Below are 15542 nucleotides of genomic sequence, written 5' to 3'. Positions count from 1 at the left end.
ATTTTAAGTGCCATCTATTTTCTGATTACACCCTAATTTATACTCAGCCTAACTTCTTTCTTGAACTTCAAACTTGTGTGTATCCAGCTGCTTACTCAGAACCTCCATTTATAAGTCTAACAGGCATTTTCTTTATATACCATACACACAAATAAGTTCTGTGACTGCCTTCCAAACCTTTACTTACTGAAAATTCCTCTTATCTAGTTGCTGAGGCAAATACCTTAAAGTTAGCCTAAATTTCTCTCTCCTTCAACCCAGACCTTCTAACTAACCCCTCTCAAAGAATCTCACTTGATATTTACCATTTCTGTGGCGACTATCAAAGTCCAACCCACCTGGATATTACAGCTTCCTAATAGGTTTCTCTGTGTCCACCCTTGTTCCTCCCAATGTTTTTCCATTACAGCAGCCAGATAGTTCCCCTTAAAAATAAATGAGTTTCCACATCATTTCTTAGGTCAAAACTCTGGAAAACCTCATATCACCTAGAGTAAAAGCCACAGTTCTTACTATACGTGACCGTACATGACCTGGCCATTTGTTATTTCTGTCCTAATCACCAACTCCTCACTCTTCTCTCACTCAGCTGTACCCATATGGCCCTCACTTTATCTCAAACGTGGCATGCACCCTCGTGCCGCAGGATCTTTGCACTTGCCATTGCCTCTATTGTGAATACTCTGCTCCAGATGTCCAATAGACTCACTGTCTAGCTTCTTTCAAATCACAACCCAAATGGCACCTTCTCAATAAGGATTTCTCGGTCCATCTAACCTAAAGTGTGTCTTATTTTTGCTTTCAGGGCTTCTTTGGGGGGCCGGATATTGTTGTTGATGTTGTTGTTACTATGAATTAGAATGTAAGATCTATAGAAACAATGTTCCTTAAAATTAACAATCAGTTCTTCCAAGTTAATGTGAAGCTCTTACACTTCTCTAGACCATGACTCTGACGTTGGAAAAAATAAAAATTTCCATCAGTACTAAGTGTCCCTCAGTACATAAGTGAATAAGACAACTATGGGACATTTATACAATGTAATCCTACTCACCATAAAAAAGAAGAAAATTTTGCCCTTTGTGACAGTATGGATGGACCTGAAAAACATTATGCTAAGTGAAAGAAGCCAGTCAGAGAAAAACAAATAGCATATGCTTTCACTCATATGTGGAATTTCATGAACAAACTAAACTAACAGACAAGATAGAGACAGACTCATAGATGGAAAGCAGGCTGACAGCTCGGGGGCGGGGGGGGCAGGCTCAGGGGGTGGAGGGATCAAGCAAAAAAGAAAAAGGACTCATGGACACAGAGAGTAGTGTGGTGATTGCCGGAGGGAGGGAGTGAGTGGAAGTAGAAGAGAGTATAAGAGGGATAAATAGTAGTGGAAAAATATAATAAAATAATAATTAAAAATTTAAAAAATCAGTGGGCATTGTGGATCTCACATTTTATGACAAAGTAAAGTAACAAAAATCATTGATATTTGATGTAAAGAAGTCAGACATAACTGAGAGGAAGCAAAAAAATAGTAAGGCAAGTGATGAGGGAGACTGATCCAAATGAGTGAGCAATTATTAAGGAATTTTGCTTGAGCAAGACAGAGTCAGCATTGTAGGGGGCATCAGTTGAACTAAGGAATCAAGACTGATTAAGAACAGCTGGTAGAAGGAGGAGCTGAGAACCACATAATCACCCTATGTGAATTCAATATAATTGACTCAGATTATCCGAGTAGCCACCGCTTCTTTCTAGCCCCACAAGGCAGTTTAGAAATAAAATTAACTATTTCTGTCACTAATTTCTTTGATGTCCAATTGAAGTAGCTCACAGATGTGTCTTTGCTAGAAACTGCTCAGATTCATTACAAAATAATACTACAAGTACACGTCAAAACAACTTGGAAACAAAATGTAGATATGTCATCCTCTCCTTTTTGCCCCAAGAAAATGATAGAAGTTCAAAAGTATAAGTCTGAGAAATCCCATTACCATATTTTATATTGTAATACATTTTGTTTCCAAAAACCATAAATTATTTTCAGTGTGCATTTTACATTCCTACCAGACCTCCAGAGGGAACAGGTAACTTTTTTCCTCATTAGTACTGTTCTTAAAACATCACTAAGACCCAAAAAACTATGCATTCAACTTGTGAGGATTATGCGTCTTGGTACCTAGGCATACGGCACATACACACTTGCTCTCAACAAGAGAAATGAGCAGTGTGGATATGCACAGGAAATTCTAGAGGACCTGTGCCAGGTAGAATACATGAGTAAAAAATAATTAGAGGTTAAATGACACTTAAATAGAATTTAAAGGAAATGCATGTTAACAAATAGTATATCAGAAAATAGAGCCCACCCCTACTCACAAAATAAAAGAAAATACCTTCAGCTGAAGGTATTTTTGGTTTAACCATACCTTCAGCATGGTTAACCTTACTGACAAGGAAATAATGACTCCAGTTATTTGGAAAAGCTATAGTATAAAAAAATGTTTAAGTGTTTTAGAAATAAAAGAAAATGAGGGGTTCATTTCATTGAACATATTTATTTTAGATTTAGACTTATCTTTTACATAAATTATTTTGTAATGCCTTTAATCATGTGAAATGTTACAGAAGATAATAAAATATGCTATATGACTTGAAAAAAACAGATATTACTAGTTTCCTCTAATGAGCTAATTACTGGAGTTAAAACATGTCAGCTGCTATATTCCCCCAAGAAATTTATGCCCATATCATAGGATTTACAACTCTGAATTGTGAAGTCATAACTCATGTCTTAACATATTTTTATATTGTGTTGTATACTTAGGCCATCAAACCAGCACTGCTGGGTCGTGATAAATAGTGTTTAACTAGTGCCAAGCTAAGGACATTTATTTATTTATTTATTTATTTATTAACTCTTTTTAATGATTTTTATTGCATTTTTTCCATCACCAGTTTAGTCCCCATATACTCCCCTCCCCTCCACAATCACCACACCGTTGTCCATGTCCATGAGTCCTTTTTCCTTTTTGCTAAATCCCTCCTTCCCCAACCCCCTCCCCCCTTAGCTGACATCCTGCTCTCTATCTATGAGTCTGTCTCCATTTTGCTTGTTATTTCAGTTTGTTCATTAGATTCCACAAATGAGTGAAAGCATATGGTATTTGTCTTTCTCTGAATGGCTTATTTCACTTAGTATATGTTCTCCAGGTCCATCATACTATGGCAAAGGGTAAAACTCTCTCCTTTTTTACAGCCAAGTATTATTCCATTGTGTAAATGCCTCATACTTGTTTCATCAACTCATCTGCTCATGGACACTTGGGCTGCTTCCGTATCTTGGGAATTTTAAATAACACTGCAACAAAAACATATGGGTGTGTATGTTCTTTCAAATTAGTGTTTCATGTTCCTTGGTGATATTCCCAGAAGTGGGATAGGTGGGACAAAAGGCATATCTATTTTTAATTTTTTGAGGCATCTCCATACTGATTTCCACAGTAGCTGCACCAATGAGCATTCCCACCAATAGTGCAAAAGGGGTCCGCTTTCTTCACATCCTCTCCAGCATTTGTTGTTTGTTGTCTTACTGATGATAGCCATTCTGACAGGTGTGAGAAGACATCTGATTGTAGTCTTAATTTTCATTTCACTGATTAGTGACCTTGAGCATCTTTTTCATGTCTATTGGCCATCTGTATGCCCTCTTTGAAGAAGTGTCTATTCAGATCCTTTGCCCATTTTTTAATTGGATTGTTTGTTTGTTTAATGCTCAGTTTTATAAATGCTTTATAAATTTTGGATATTAACCCCTTATGAGATGTATTGGAAAATATACTCTCCCATTCTATGGGTTGTCATTTTGTTTTGTTGATAATTTTCCTTTGCTAGGTAAAAACTTTTTTAGTTTGATGTAGTCCCATTTGTTTATTTTTCTTTTGTTTCCCTTGCCTGGGGAGATATATCTGGTAACATATTGCTATGAGCATGTCTGAAATTTTGCTGCCTCTATTTTCCTCTATGATTTTTATGGTTTTAGGTCTGGCATTTAAGTCTTTAATACATTTTGAATTTATCCTCATGTGTGGTGTAAGAAAGTGGGCTCGTTTCATTTTTCTGTATATATTGGTCCAATTTCCCCAACACTATTTATTGAATAAACTGTCTTTATCCCATTGTATGTGTTTGTTTCTTGTCTTGAATATTAATTGACTATAAAAGTATAGGTTTATTTCTGATATAGGCTCTATTTTGTTCCATTGGTCTATGTGCCTGTTTTTATGCCAATACCATACTGTTTTGATTACCATGACCTTATAGTATAGTTTGATATTAGGTAGCATAATTCCTTCAACTTTGTTCTTCTTTCTCATGATAGCTGTTGCTATGCAGGGCCTTTTGTGGTTCCATATAAATTTTTGAAATATTTGTTTAAGTTCTGTGAACTATGTCATTGGAATCTCGATAGGAATTGCATTGAATTTAAGGGTATTTTAGCTAATTGCTTCTCAAGCTTGACTCTGAAAATAAATTGTACAGATATTTTGTTGAAATGGAAATTATTATATAGGCCTCTGTGGCAAAGCCTTAGCTTTTTCAATTTGAAATTCAATCAGGTATGTAACGTTTATGAGATGGATCTATTGCTAATCTATCTATCTACCTATCTCTCTGTCTGTCTATCTATCATCTATCAATCTAGTTTTTCCCACTTAGTTGCTGTTGACCTTTTCATATCATTAAAAATCTTGTGTTCAATACACAACATTTCACATTGCCTCATTTTATAAGTGTTCTGAAATCTAGGTCAGACACAGAGTTAACATGCATAGAGGTGACAATGGTGACCAAAAACTTGGGTTTTGTGTAATTCTACCTCTGGATACTTTATTGAAACTAGAGAACACCTTAATAAGAAGTAACGTGTAACAGGAAGTGACATTAATAAAATTACGCATAAAGCCTCCACACTAGAGACTATTAGCTTGCTCTTTTGATGTCGGTCTCTATCACCTTCATAAAATATCTGTGGCAAACAAGACTTAGTTCTGAACTTTGACTATCATTGCATAATATGATGCTGATGTGAAAATTTTAGAATCAAATTTCAGATCTACATTTGCAAAAAACTTTTTAAGATTGAATCCACTAATTTTTTGGTTCAGGTTACTGCATGCATTCCTCAGACCTGTTATATATGCCCTGGGACTTGCATTAACTTGTACAGCTGTGCAAAATTTGTGACATGTATGAAGTGTTCAGGTAATCAATACTTTAGCATATTTTGCATCATTTCCATGGTTACATGTAAATATATGTGAGTACATGTTTTCTGAAATAATATTTTTCTGCATTGGTATTGGCTAATGGATCAGACAATGGATCACCGCAATGACAGGATCAAACAATACCATTAAAATAGCTACAGAAAGTAAAATAAAAACGTCAGACAGTGTTACATAAACATTCAAAATATATGGATTATGGAGTAGTACTGAAAGAAAATTATGTAAATTCACATGCGATTCTAATTTCTAAACCTTTAACAATTCAACTATCATCTTCATATTTAGGAAAATATAAAAATAAAAAAGGCAAACTTCTGTGAAACTGAGTCTTCTTTCTCCCCTGCCCTCGCTTTATCTTTTACATTACATTTGGAGCACTAAGCAAAGCAATGTCCTGATCCAATGTGCTAAGATGTTTTGAACGTGGAATTGTAACAAAATGCCAGAGCACACAATGCCAACTCTGATACAGACCATGATCACTTTAAATTAAATGATGCCCCGAAACCAAAGTCATTGTCTACAGGCTGTCAAAGTAATTTCTTATGAAGAAATTACTGTACATATTGCCAAGGAAGGAGACACAGAGGGGCTGCAACTGCTTGTACAAATGAACAAATCGCTGACCTCAGTTAACATACCTGAGGAACCAAAGGGGAATTTTCTAGCTGGAAGGACAGCGGAGGTATGTGGAATAAGACAATACATATAACGTAAAAAAAACTTACAAATGCTATTTTTCTCAGGCAGAAATGATGGAGGTAAGTTATGAAAATTACTATTAATAATATAACAAAAGAAAATACTATAATCTGAATCAAGGAATTTAATCAAAGATTAAAATATCTAATTAATGTTTTAATTATTTAACAGATTAAATCATGTTTTCTAAGGTTATAAGAGAGAGAAGTTATGTATTTTTAAAGTGACAGTATCAGAAAATTATATATGCAAAAATATATAACCATTTTATGACTATACATTTCTGTGTACACTATTTAAAATATACAAAATGATGCAATTTAGAGTTTACTGTCACTAAAAAGCTCATTTGAAATTATGGGAGCATTAGCATTACACTGTTGCAGAGAGTCACACTTCATACTATATTCGTGAAAACAGATTCATTTCCACCACTGGCTATGATCGGTTTTGGATTTTGACATTTTCTCTATTTCTGACACAAAAGTTTGTCAAAATGTGCTAGCAAGTTAGACACCTTAGTGGCAGAAAAAATACCTTAATATTTAATGTCGTTCCATATAATGTAATTTTATACAAGATAAAGATATTAGCCTTAGATTCAACAAGGATCAATACAAAGCTTAATATTTATTTCAGACAGAAGTTTGTTTTCATGTGGAATTAACAATATTTTATGCTGAGTTGAGCTGAATGTGGAGAATCTCTTTGTGCTGCATGTTTCTTATTTTTAATTGCCCAGTTAGCTGGGGCTGCTGTGTTCATGCTCCGCAGGAGCGAGCCAGATCACTTAGCGAGCAGCACAACAGCTCAGTCTGGAGTTTACTCACGTATAACCAGAAAACAAATAATCCGGAGTTCTTTATAAGCAATATTTAAGACAAACAATACCTAAAAATCTAAAAGTAGTAAAAATAAAGGATTGATGTTAAAGGTACTACTTTACTCATTATTTTTCATTATTGTCTCCAAGAACATTATAAAAGAATATACTTCGTCATTAAAAGGCTGTTTTGATTTCAAAGAAGAAAATATTCTATAAAAAGCAGCTTTGTGAAAATGACTACCTCCGATAGAAAATAGTCAACAATATCAATATTTTTAGACATTATGGGTCTGAGTACATATAAGTCACAGTAACTGAAGCTTTTCCACATGACCTTGAAGGCAGCAGAGAGCCTGAGCCTTTCAGACCTGCCTCAGCTGAAGGGGCTTTTAATGGACTGATCAAAGGGACTCATGCATGGTCGTGACATAGTTATTATAGCACCTTTCTCACTGAAAAACACGCCTCTTGCATAAACAGAGAACACTGAAAATGTCTGGATGTTTTAAGAAGCCATATAATTTATCATTTTTTACAACAGTGTGTATTAAAAGGCGTAGAGTTCCACATAGAAAACTTTGCCCTGTGGGGCTACAGTGAAAATCTTCCCATCAGATTTTGCAATAGTCCTAAATTCTATTTGCACCCCACAAGACTTAAACAGAAGGATAGGAAAAAAAAGAAAAGGAAATGAGAAAATGTTATATTAACAGAACCAGAAAATGGGATATAATTTATTTCTTAAGTTGAACTTCATAATAACAAATCCCAAGCATTAAAGTGCAGTATATATTTAGTATAAATTTGTTTAATGACTGGTTAAGTGGATAGTGTTTTCACTACTCCAGTTTGAAAGTTAAGGCAGAAATAAGAAAGAGCTAAAATTAATTAAGCTTTTTACATTAAATGTGCTGTGTTGAATCAGAAAAACAGGAGCAATTCCTGCACTACCAATACCCCATGCAAAAATGAGTATTGGGGAAAGAAAAGCTCATGTAGCATATGTGAAAGTAGAAATGATTCCAAAGCTTGAAGTGTAAAAGAAAAAATATGATAAGAAAAGGAAAGTGGCAAATGAAAAAGAGGTTGCAGAAGACATTAGGACAAATAATCAGACATTTTTCAAGCACGGAAGGAACAAAAGGTCAGTGAAAGAGAGAGTGGACTTTCTTACAGATGGCCAGAGCAATTTACTGACTGAAAAGACAGGCATTGTTAAAACAAAAATCAAATGAGTTCATTGCCTTTCTATTCTCACAGAGGCCGAGAGGAACAGAATCAGAAATAGACATGACTCTCAGGGGAATAAGAAAAAAAATCCAAAGGTGGACTGCACTGTGCTGCCACAAGGGCCTAAAATAAGATCAGTTACTGGTTTTAAACGAGAACTAAAAATTGCATATATCCTTAACAATTATATTATTTTATAGGCTTTAAGTCAAGTTATGTAAGTAGTTTTGAAGCAAAAGTATAACAAAATTGCACCAGCACCCTTTTCCAATTTTGTTAGTTTAGCGACTAAATTTGGGACAGTCATGGGGTAAATAGGTTCCCTTTTAAATCCATTTCCCAGTAAGGAAAACAGAATTTGGAAACAGTTTCCATAGGGGTCCCCAAATCTGTATCAACTGCAGTGCGGAAAAGTCATCGGGCAGTGGGTCTTTTCACCGCGGTCAACACATCTTGCATCATGTAGCAGAAGAGGCACCAGAAACAAACAAAAAATGGTGGCATCAATAGAAAAGCCTATACTAAACTAAAAATTCAAGTTAAAAAATGTATAACTCACAGCAGCACTTTCACTAAAAGAAGTATTGCTAGCAAAAACTTTATCTTATTAGGTCAGGACCCTAGTTTCCACTGCTCAGCATCTTGGGTCACTGAACTGACCATTTCAATATATAGCTAGTCCTTAATATTAAATACTGAGAAGTGGCTTTATAGCACTTTCAAGTGGAGAATGAAAGAACCCAAAACAATTTCAGTAATACTATTTTGGCAACAAGTAGTGTAAAGTAAGTCAACAGGATGGGGGAATTAGCCTTGTAATACACCTACGAAGACTCTACCTAAAAGAGGTAGAATAGATTGTTCCAGATGTAAAAGAAAGACATACTTTTGAGAAACAAACATGTGCAGCAGGAAGCAGAAGAATACTTTAAAGATGATTAGACACTGATTTGTGTGTTGAATGTGATGGGTGTAGCCACTAGGAGCACCAAGATATTGTCCTGCCAGTCTGTATTGGTGGGACACACACACATGGTGGGATGATGGGTTGATGAATGTTATGTCAACCAGGCTGAGCCTGGGTATGTAGATATTATGCCAAAAATGATCCTGGGTGTTTCTGCAAGCAATTATTTTATGAGATTAGCATTTAAATCAGTGGTCTCCAGTGAAGTTAACTACCCTCCATCATGTGAGCATGTGAGTGGGCCTTATGCAATCAGTTGAAGTCCGCTATAGAAAAATGAATGACCTCTTCTGAGCAAGAAGAAATTCTTCCACAGGAAGCAGGCTGCCTTTGGGCTTTAACTGCAACTCTTTCTTGAGCGTCTAGCTTGGTGGCCTATCCCATCTGATTTTGGACTTATCATGTTCCCACAATCCCATGAGTCAATGGTTTATATGAATCTCTTGATACATAGGTGATGATAGATTAGACAGATAGACAGATACCCAGGTAGTAATGTTACTCTGGAAAACCCTTGCAAATATAAATGGAAAAATTAGGCAAACACTATGTATTAGAATGAATTTTAAATCCTTTTGAATAAACCTGGACTTGTGAACACTTATTGTCCAGATGTGGGTCATGAGGATGGGGCCTAAATTGCCCCACTAACACTTTTTAAAAATATTTCTATTTTCTTTTTGATTTTAGAGAGAGGGGAAGGGAGGGAGAAAGAGGGGTGAGAAACATAAATGTGAGACAGAAACACTGCTTGGTTGCATTCCCTACATGCTCCATAGGACCAGACCTGCAACCCAGGCAAGCGCCCTGACCCAGAATTGAACCAGCAACCTTTCAGTTCATAGTGACAATGCCCAACCAAATGAGCCACGCTGGCTGGGGTGCCCTAATAACTCTTCTTTGAAACCCATTCGCATTATATTTGGCCTGGGAATCAGAATCCCTCTAAGATTACAGGCAGTTTTAACACCTTCTTGAACTACTAACCAAATAAGGCTGTAAAACAAAGTGTATCCCATAGAGAAACCAGAGGCAATTTCAAACAGTGATAAGAATTCAGAGCTAGAAACTAAGAGAGAGAATTCAGACTCCAAAGCATAACTATCCAAGAATATTAGCTCTTTTTTTTCTTTTGACAGTGAACTCCAACCCTAAGCACTGAATGTAGCTCATGAGTCTGTTTTTTTCTTAAATTGATCCATATTAACTTTTTTCTTCTAAAGGTTGGAAGATTGGTAAAGGAGAGCCTTACGGTCTTTCTAGAACAATGGTTCTGAAATAACAGGGTGGATCAGATTCACTCAGGGAGCTTTAATTTAGGAAGTCTTAAGTGAGGGCTAAGCTTGCATATTTAAAAAGTAATAATACTTTGCTACAGATTTTTGGTGATAGTATTTCTTTATAACACAGAAAAAATACTTGATGAAGAAAAAGGCTTAATAATTTAAAATAAAAACATATTAAAATTAAAATTAGAAAATGCACAATAATAGAATATATAAGACAAATATTAATGTAAGAACTAAAAGATAATAATTCTTAAGTCTTAGCTATTAAAAAACTAAGGATGAGAAATGAGGCATAAGATATGTCCTTCAATCACAAAGTGTAGAAAAGCCAACCATTAACAATAAAATCCACAGTGGACGAGTATTCTGAGATAGAAAAAGATTTGATATATGCCATGCAACTAGGACATTTATTTATTATAGTAGCTAGCATTACTCTACTAAAAGTAGGAAAGAGTAAATAAACTCTAGTAAAATCAAATTAGTGATGACCGCATATGACAGTGTTTTCTGTATTTTTTTAACTACAATACAGAAAATGAAATTGTGGTTTTAAAATAAAGTTGACTAAAGAAATAAAAACTTTATTTTAGAGGCACTTCTGGTCAAGATGGAGGTGTTGGTAGACATGGTTCACCTCCCCACACAACCACAACAAAAATTACAACTGAGCTACAAAACAACTATCACCCAGAATTGTCAGAAAATCAAGCTGTGTGGATGTCCAACAACCAAGGAATTAAAGAAGTCACATTCATCCACATGGGTATGAGGGATGGAGACACAGATACAGAATGGGTGGTCCCACATCCACGTGTGGTGGATAAAAATAAGAAGGGATACCTTGGGAGCGAGAGATTCCAGCCCTATACCAAACTATCCAGTGCAGTGTTCCAGTGCCAAGAAGAAAAGTCCCCATGACCTCTGGCTGTGAAAACCAGGAGGGATTGGAGTGGTGGAAGAAACTGCAGGATTCTCAGGTGTCTCCTCTTAAAGGGCCCACAAAGACTTAGGATTATGCCAATTCTTTCCCTCTCAGTTCCAGCACCAGCACAGCAGCTGAAAGGGCACCAGTGGCATATGGGAAGAGACTGAAGTGTCTAGCATTAGGGAGAGTACCAGGGGACAGCTTCCTATGTGACAAAACTCCAGAGGCCATGCAGCAGCCATTTTCTGTTTTGAACACCACCCCCAGCCCTGATACAGAGACACAGAGAGGCAACGAGACTCCATCAATCTGGTTCACATGGATTGCCCCAAGTCTCTGCCTCATCCAATTTGTGAGTGTGCTTTTTTACAACAGGCCACACTAAGACAGGGAGTCAAAGCAGCTCTACCTAATACATAGAAGCAAACAGAGGGAGTCTGCCAAAAGGAGGAGTCAACGAATGAAGACGGGGGAAAATGGGGGAAAAGGAACAGGGATTAAGAAACATAAATTGGTAGGTACAGAATAGACAGGGGGGTGTTAAGAACAGTACAGGAAATGGAGTAGCCAAAGAACTTATATGCATGATACATGGACATAAAGTAAGGACATGAATTGCCAGAGGGAATGGAGGATACCAAGTGGAGAGGGGCAAATGGGAAAAATTAGGACAACTATAATAACATAATAAAATATATAAAAACTTCAAGTAAAATATTAAATAAATATTCATATTTAGTATGTTGTATAATATAAATATTCTGAATAATATTTTTCATGTGTAAATTTCATGTGCCAAGTTATGTTTACTAGTAAATAATTACCTAAAAGCATTTTAATATATAAATTTAAAAATATATAAATAAGTTTGTCATTTAATTCCAACTTAAGAAAAACTAGCAAAGCAACTTTAACAATAGGAGGTGAAAGAATCATAATGATAAATGTAGAGGTTAATTATAAAATTAAAATATGTCCCAGGGTAACAACTTTTATATGAAAATGGTCATAGTTATATTAGATAAGGGAAACAGAAAAAGTACACAAAAAAGAAAAATAAAAAATAAATTTTATTAGAAACTGCTATATATTACTTGGACGAATTTATTCTGACAAATTTTTGGTTCATAAAAAATAGATTGTTTTATATTAAATATTGAATTTAGAAATTTATTTAAAATATTTAAAGCCAAAAAATGAAATATTACTCATGAAAAATATTAATAAAAGTTTTAAAGTAAAAAGAAACAGAATATTCTGTTTTCATGAGTTTTATATGTAATCTCTGTTAAAAATTCATAAGTCTCATAAACCTTATTTTATGTAAACTTCTTCAGAAAGCAGATGCTACAAACTTTCCAATAAATTAAGGCTACTATATATGCAAAAACTATGTTAAGAAAACAGACCAATCTCATTCATTATATAAATATTCTAAATAAACCACAAATAAATCCAGCAAAAATACAAGCTATAATCACCTACAATTTATTTCAAGCATTTAAATTCATTCCAAAAATATATATTACTATTATTCACAATGCTAATGGGTCAAAGTTAAAAAAATAAAAGTAAGGTCTACAGAAATGCCAAAAATGCATGTGGTAACTTTCAAAATCCCTAATCCCAATTCAAAACTACTACAACAAGAAAATGTATGTTATTACTTTAAAAAAATAACCAAAAGGGGAGAGAGGGAGAAAGATGTATTTCAGTTTCGTGTGAACACTCACTAAGTTGAACGCTCACTACCACTGACTGGTAGTAACTTCTGGTCAATGGACCTTCCTGAGGTAATTTGTCCATAGCTGATGTAGGGGCCCTGATTCATCTACAGATGTTTTCTGTTTTATTCTGAACCTCTTTCTAATTTCCTTTAGTAGAATATTCTAGCAAAAACAGACTCATAAGTATATAAACAACTGCTACTATGAAGAGAAAAACAAACTGTGGGAAACTCTCTGTAGCATATTTGCCAAGTATTGGTATCTTTAATTTATAATAAATAACTATATGTCATGTTTATAAAAACTACAAAATACCCAAATAGATAATTGGCAAGGAAATAGTTGACATGCATTTGAATACCTGTTCAAAACAAGCAAAAATAATTTATCATTATTTAGCAAAATAATGATAAATTATTTTTGCTAAATTTTATTTGTAATGATTTAAATGTCATGTAATTTGAAGCGGCAACAGTGCCCTCACGCACCCAAGGTTGGTGTGTAAATGAGTACAGCCCTTATAAAGAGTAAGCTGACTGTATAAAAAAAGATAGCGTGTTTTGACATGGTAATTTATGTTTTAAATTTAACTTAGGAAAATGTCCACAAAATATATTCATCACAACTATATTTATATAATCAATTTTTTGAAATTAAATCTCAATTATGGGCAAATAGTTAAATGATGGAAATACAGTATAATTCTTTCAGAGTGTTAGTGTAAAGACATTAAAATTATAATTTGATATGTTTTTAATGAGCCAAGGAAAAGCTTATGCTAAAATGTTAAAAAAAAAAGCACAATACACACATTTTATTAACATGATAGATATGTAGTCACAGAGAGAGAGATATGACTTGAAAGAAGACATCTATGCTAAAGTTTTAACAAGTAACTGATTCTGCTTATTATTTGGCATAATTTATCTTTATATTTTAGGTAGTTTCTAATTGTCTAAAGTAACCTTTTAACTTCCTTTATAATCAGAAAAAATGGTTTAAAGTTGATTTTAGAAAAGTACATAACCTTTGGGTCTTTAATTTCTCCTTTGAAATTTTACTCTAATGAACTATCCTCAAGGAAGATTAACTATGTATGCAAAAACATGGTCATTAAAATATTATTTGGAAAAAAGAAAAGTTTTAATTAATTTTAAGTTCTTGACCATGGGATTGCCATCAGATTGTATCATGGATAAAGATGAGTTTTCCACAGCATATTATAGTCAAAAATTGCTTACAGATGTGTATAATAGGAGGCTTGATTGGGCCCTGGCTGGCGTGTCTCAGTGGATTGAGTGCTGACCTGAGAACCAAAGGGTCACCAATTTGATTCCCAGTCTAGGGCACATGCCTGGGTTGCTGGCCAGATCCCCAGTGGGAGCGTGAGAGAGGAAACCACACATTGGTTTTTCTCTCCCTCTCTTTCTTCTGCCCTTCTTTTCTCTAAAAGTAAATACATAAAATCTTTTTTAAAAATGGTTTTTCATTTCTTAAAAAAAAGAAGACTTGATTGGTTATATGAAGTCCAACAGCAACATAAATGTACAGATTGAGGCTTCTTCATCTCAGCTGTAATGGCTCCATTGGACAATTGTATAAGGCAGGCTTTTCTCCACATTGTAGCATCTTTCTGGTTCAGAACACTTTAATTGTGTCACTAAAGTTTGGAATAAACATTACTAGGAGATGTGGAAAAAGTGAAAACTGGACTCTCACCCAAGCCTTGCATTCATCCAGTTATTTACATATTTTTATCCTTCACTGTATGTTAATCAAATAAACTACAACAAGTTCAAAAACAAGAAAAATATTCCACGCTGTGAAAATATCCAAAATTCTGAAAAAGAAGCATACTCAGGCCTGGGTCTAGTGATATCTTCCTCTTCAGCTGAATGCAATAGATCTTTCAAATTTCATGATTAGTGTAAACTTTTAAGCTCCCACTCCTAATGATTTGTGATGATTAATGAAATAAAAACTCAACTCTGGAGAAAAAGGGTAGATAGAAATATTTAATATTCCTGAGAATATAGGTAGAATTTGCAAAATGCTAGCCTCAGTTTCCTTATCCCTAGTATGGAACAACAGTACCATCCACAGTTTCTGTTTTCTGGGAGTCAAATCATGCAGGGCATGCAAATCTAACACTGTATCTGGCACACAGTAGTTTTGACAATTTTTTTATGATTGTTTATCTATTGCACATATACTGTCCTCATTAGAGCCTGCGTGGTCAGCATCATTAGGTCTCTGCAGTCAAAAAGGGAACCTCAAAGGGTTTGAACAGACACTTCTCCAAGGAAGACATACAGAGGGCCCAGAGACATATGAAAAGATGCTCAGCATCACTAGGCATCAGAGAGATGCAAATTAAAACCACAATGAGGTACCATCTCACACTAGTCAGAGTGGCCAACATAAACAAATCCACAAACAAATGTTGGAGAGGATGCGGAGAAAAGGGAACCCTAGTACATTGTTGGTGGGAATGCAGACTGGTGAGGCCACTGTGGAAAACAGTATGGAATTTCCTCAGAAAACTAAAAATGGAACTGCCCTTTGACCCAGCAATTCTGCTG

The sequence above is a fragment of the Desmodus rotundus genome, chromosome 13, assembly GCF_022682495.2.
Source record: "Desmodus rotundus isolate HL8 chromosome 13, HLdesRot8A.1, whole genome shotgun sequence".
NCBI classification, from domain to species: domain Eukaryota; kingdom Metazoa; phylum Chordata; class Mammalia; order Chiroptera; family Phyllostomidae; genus Desmodus; species Desmodus rotundus.
Note: the sequence above shows the minus strand (reverse complement) of the source record.